Source organism: Salvelinus sp. IW2-2015, linkage group LG9, assembly GCF_002910315.2.
Source record: "Salvelinus sp. IW2-2015 linkage group LG9, ASM291031v2, whole genome shotgun sequence".
NCBI classification, from domain to species: domain Eukaryota; kingdom Metazoa; phylum Chordata; class Actinopteri; order Salmoniformes; family Salmonidae; genus Salvelinus; species Salvelinus sp. IW2-2015.
Genome location: NC_036849.1, coordinates 26,364,124 through 26,369,960, shown reverse-complemented (window position 1 = coordinate 26,369,960; position 5,837 = coordinate 26,364,124).

Sequence of the window (5,837 nt, the reverse complement as noted above, 5' to 3'; positions counted from 1 at the left end):
TGATGTGTGGTGCGGGGACATTGTAGCGGAGGACATTGTGGAGTTGGATGTGTGGTGTGGTAGCCTTCTTGACCACTTTAATAGGGACACGAGTTGAGCTGTTACCTCGTCCTTGGCTCCATCCTTCACCTCTTCTCTATGCGAAGTTACCGTCACGGCCCCCTCACAGTGCAAAGGCCTCCCATTTCTGCAGGGGGTACCCTTCTCTCCACGGGGGCGTGTCACAGAGTGCGCTGAACAACATGGGTGCCTGCAAATGACATGACATTTAATCTATAGAAACGAGGCTCCCCATTGCAGTCAATGAGATTCTATTTACATTGGAACATGGACAACAAGTTCAATCAATGGCAAATACTAAACTGGGAGAGACATTCTGAGTCTGTGACTTTATTTTGGGCTTTTTGTTTGTTCTAAACTTGACGATTCTTAGTCTTGACACCTTGGCCTACCTTTGTTCATTTACCATTTGGGTCTATTAAAACATTGTCAGGTCTATCAATCACGGTCTATTGCCTGACTCTCCTTTCGGACCTCCACTAACGCGAAACTTCTCAGGTGGACATTAATTGTAATTAAATCTTGCACTGAGGCAGAACTGGTTGATTTCGGCTAGAGGTGGGCCAGCTGGCAACGTCAAAATTGGCTAATTGTAAAAATGTATGAAAACAAAAATGTGCTTATTGGTCTTCGCTTAAGGTTAGGGAAGGGTCATTAGGGTTAGCAGTGTGTTAAGATTAGGTTAGGGGAAAAAGGCATTAGGGTTAGGAGGCATTAGGTTTAGCAGTGGGTTGTGTAAGATTTAGGGTTAGGGAAAGGCATTAGGGTTAGGGTAAGGGCAGTAGGGTTAGCAGTGTTTTAAGATTAGTTAGGGAAAAGGCATTAGGGTTAGCAGTGGTGTTAAGATTTAGGGTTAGGAAAGGCATTAGGGTTTAGGGAAGGGCTTAGCGTTAGCAGTTCGTTTTAAGATGTAGGGTTAGGGAAAGGCAATTAGGGTTAGCAGTGTTTGTTAAAGATTAGTGTTAGGGAAAAGGCATTAGGGTTAGGGAAATGACATGAGGGTTAGCAGTGTTGTTGAAGATGTAGGGTTAGGGAAAGGCATTAGGGTTAGGGAAAGGCATAGGGTTAGCAGTGTTTGTTAAGATTAGGGGTAGGGAAGGCATTAGGGTTTAGCTAGTGTTTGTTAAGATTAGGGTTAGGGAAAGGCATTAGGGTTAGGGAAGGGGGCATTAGGGTTAGCAGTGGTTGGTTAAGATTAGGGTTTAGGGAAAGGCATTAGGGTTACGAAGGGCGATTTAGGGTTAGCAGTATGTTGGGTAAGGATGAGGGTTTAGGGGAAGGGCTTAGGGTAGCCAGTGGTGTGAAGAATTAGGGTTAGGGAAAGGCATTAGGGTTTAGGGAAGGGCATTCAGGTTAGCCAGTGTTGTTTAAGATTAGGGTTAGGGTAAGGGCATTATGGGTTAGCGTGTGTAAGATTAGGGTTCGGGAAAGGGCAGTAGGGTTTAGGGAAGGGCATTAGGGTTAGCAGTGTTTGTTAAGATTAGGGTTAGGGAGGGCATTAGGGTGTAGCAGTTTGTTAAGATTTAGGGTTTAGGTTTAAAATCAGATTTTGATGACTTTGTTGGCTATTCCCAGCTAGAGACCACTCTGCTGAGCTGGGCCTCCAGGTGAAGATTCATGACAATAAATGCCAACCTGCATAAACTTCATTCGGTGTTAGGCAAACAAACTTCAACAAAATGCAAATGGACAGTGTCATTTCTCTTCATTTACAAGGAAAACAAACCTATGAGCAAGGCATTGAGAGATGCTTGAAAATACATTGAAAAATCATGTGTTTTTATAGAAGAGAAGAAAGAACAAGCCCTGATCCAAATATACTGTACTTGTCAAGCGAGTGGCTGTGAAAGTACAGGCTAAAGCGGACATGTAATATATCTTAAGTATACCTTATCTCTCTTCTTTTCCTCTCTCCGTTGGTTAACACACTGCTAACCCTAATGCCTCTACCCGTACTTCCTACCTCCTACATCTTAAAACACTAGCCCTAACCCTAATGGCCCTTCCCTAACCCTAATGCCTTTAACCCTAATCTACAACCATGGCTAAACCCCTAATTGCCCCTTCCCTAACCCTAATGCCTTTCCTAACCCTAATCTTAACAAGTAACCAACCTCTGACCTCCTTAACCTTTACCTTAACTTAACCACTTAAGCCTCTACCCTAAATGCTACCCTAATCTTAACCAACACTGCTAACCTAATTGCCTTTCCTTATCCCTAATGCCTTTCCTAACCCTAATCTTTAACAAACGCTAACCGCTAATTGTCCTATCCCTAACCTAATGCCTTCCCTAGACCCTAATCTAAACAACTTGCTACCCTAATGCTTCCCTAAGCCCTAATCTTAACAAACACTGCTAAACCTAATGCCCTTTCCCTAACCTAATGCCGTTCCCCTAAACCCTAATTTTAACAACACTGCTAACCCTAAATGCTTTCCCTAAGACCCAATCTTTAAGACACTACACCTAGCTAACCTAATGCCTTCCCTCTAACCCTAATGCCTTGCCTATACCCTAATTTCTTAACAACACTGCAACTACATGCCCTTCCCTAACCCTGATGCCTTCCTAACCCTAATCTTAACAACACTGGCTAACCCTGAATGCCCTTCTCCTAACCTTGTAGCGAGACCCCAAAGAAGCCACAGTTTTGTGGTTTTCATATCATTGTTACAATGTAGCCAATTTTGACCTCTGTGCAGCGGGGCCCATCTACCGAAATCAACCAGTTCTGGCCTCCAGTGGCAAGATTAATTACCAATTAATGTCAACCTGAGAAGCTTTAGCCGTTAGTGAGGTCCGAAGGAGAGTCAGGAACTAGACAGTGATTTATAGACTGAAATGTTTAACTTAGACACCAATGGTAATGAACAAAAGGTGGCCCAAGGTGTCAGACTAATCTGATCGTCAAGGTTTGAAAACACACAAAAAAGCCCAAATAAAGTCAACAGTCTTCCAGAAATTCTCCTCCGCAGTTTTATATTTGGCATGATGACTCTGTTTGTCATGTCCATTCGTAAAAGAATCTCCATTGACTTGAATGGGGAGCCTCGTTTCTATAGATCTAATGTTCATGTCCAATTTGCATGGCAGCCCATGTTGTCCAGAGCACTCTGTGAACCCGCGGGCCCGTGAAAGAGAAGGCGGGTACCCCCTGCAGAATGGAGGCCTTGACCCTGTGAGGCGTGACGGTAGCTTCGCATAGCAGAGAGGTGAAGGATGTGAGCCAAGGACGAGGTAACAGCTCGAACTGTGTCCACTATGTAAAGGTATCAGAAAGGCTTACCACACACCACTCCAACTCCACAGTCCTCCCCGCTACAATGATTCCCGCACCATCACATCAAGGCTGCCCCTGGACGCAGGTTGAATCAATGGTTGTTTTCCACCGTAAACTCCAACGTGGAATAGGACGTTGATTGACGTCTGTGCCATTGTTCGCATGCACAGTTCCACCATTGACAAGCAGCGTCCAGCGGTTCTTGTGAACAACGTCCAGGTTTTTCGAAGTCAAAGCGAGTCATATCAAGAGCAATACGTAGTTTGTCATATCGTAGAGTCGAAATGCTCGACGTGGACTATGTCTACTGACTACGGAACAGGTCATTTTGGACCAAGTGATCAGTAGAGTTCAATCAGAGAGCCATAGTAACCATGTAAATCACAATGTGGCTGCCTCTTCTTGGTTTTACGGGAGAAGGACCTGTGATTCTAATAGCTAGTTTCAGTGTTGCCACGATCAGTTTGTCACAGAACACACCGACTCAATCTGTCTGGGACAACTGAAGTGGCGAGAGTATGACAGGTCATTTAGGTATTGATGGCAACATACGAGACAGATGTGTTGTTACGTTGTTTGTGAGGGAAGTTAAAGGTCAAGATGATGTGTTTGTGACGGTGGTGGTGGTGCTGAGAAGCGTGTCGTGTGTGGGTGGGGTCTGGGGGTTCTGTGTGTGGTGTAGGGAGGGAGGGCATGGGGTTCTGGGATGAGGGATTCTGGTGTGTGTGTGTGTTGTGTGGGAGAGAGGGCATGGGTCTGGGGGAGGGGTTCTGTGTGCGTGTAGGAGGGAGGGCGGGGGTCTGGGGAGGGGGATTCTGTGTGTGTGTGTGTGTGTGTTGTGTGAGAGAGGGCAGGGCGTTCTGGGGGAGGGGGTTCTGTGTGCGTTGTGTGTGTGAGAGGAGGGCAGGGGTCTGGGGGGTTCTGTGTGTGTGTGAGGAGCGGTGGGGTCTGGGGGCAGGGGGTTCTGTTGGTGTGAGGAAGGGCGGGGGTCCTGGGGGAGCAGGGTTTGTGTGTGTTAGAGGGGGTCTGGTTGGCTGTGTGTGTGTTAGAGGGGGTTTCTGTGTGTGTGTTTAGAGGGGGTTCTGTGTCGTGGGTTAGAGGGTATTCGTGTGTTGTTAGAGGGGTGTCTGGTGTGTGGAGAGGGGTTCTGTGTGTGGTGTTAGAGGGGGTTCTCACACACACACACACACACACAGAATCCCCTCTCCCAGACCCCTGCCCTCCCTCCCTCACACACACACAGAACCCCCAGACCCCACCCACACACACACACTTCTCAGCACCACCACCACCGTCACAAACACATCATCTTGACCTTTTAACTTCCCTCACAAACAACGTAAACACAATCTGTATGTTGCATCAATACCTAATGACTGTATGACTCTAGCCACTTAGTTGTCCAGACAGATTGAGTCGGTGTGTTCTGTGACAAACTGATAGTGGACCGTACTGAACAGCATTAGAATCACAGGTCCTCTCCAGTAAAACAAAGAGCAGCACATTTAGATTGTAATGGTTACTGGTCTCTGTGAACTCTACTGATCATTGGTCCAAATTACTGTCGTACGTCAGTAGACTAGTCCACTCGAGCAATGTCGATCTGACGTATGACAAATACTATTGTCTTGATATGATATGCTTTTGAAAACCTTGGAAAACCTGGACGTTTCAATGGTGGACCTGGGTGTGTGGTCACCCAATGGGCACAGACGTCAATTCAACGTCTATTCCACGTTGGTTTAACGGTGGAAACAACATTGATTCAACCTGTGTGCCCAGTGGGCAGTGTGATGTGTGGTGCGGGACATTGTAGCGGAGGACATGTGGAGTTGGAGTGGTGGGTGTGGTAGCCTTCTGTACACTTTAATAGTGGACACGAGTTGAGCTGTTACCTCGTCCTTGGCTCCATCCTTCACCTCTCTCTATGCGAGTACCGTCACGCCCCTCACAGGTCAAAGGCCTCCCATTTCTGCAGGGGGTACCCTTCTCTCACGGGGCGTGTCACAGAGTGCGCTGACAACATGGGCTGCCTGCAAATTGACATGACATTAGAATCTATAGAAACGAGGCTCCCCATTCAAGTCAATGAGGATTCTATTTACATGGACATGACAACAAGTTCAATCATGCAAATATAAAACTGGGGAGAATTCTGGAGTCTGTGACTTTATTTGGGCTTTTTGTTTGTTCTAACTTGACGATTCGTTAGTCTGACACCTTGGCCTACCTTTTGTTCATTACCATTGGGTCTAATTAAACATTTCAGGTCTATCAATCACTGTCTATTTCCTGACTCTCCTTCGGACCTCACTAACCGCTAAACTTCTCAGGTTGACATTAATTGTMATTAATCTTGCACTGGAGGCAGAACTGGTTGATTTCKGCTAGATGGGCCAGCTGCCAAGTCAAAATTGGCTACATTGTAAAAATGTATGAAAACTAATGCTTTCCCCCCCTACCTAATCTTAACCAAAAACTACATAAACTGCT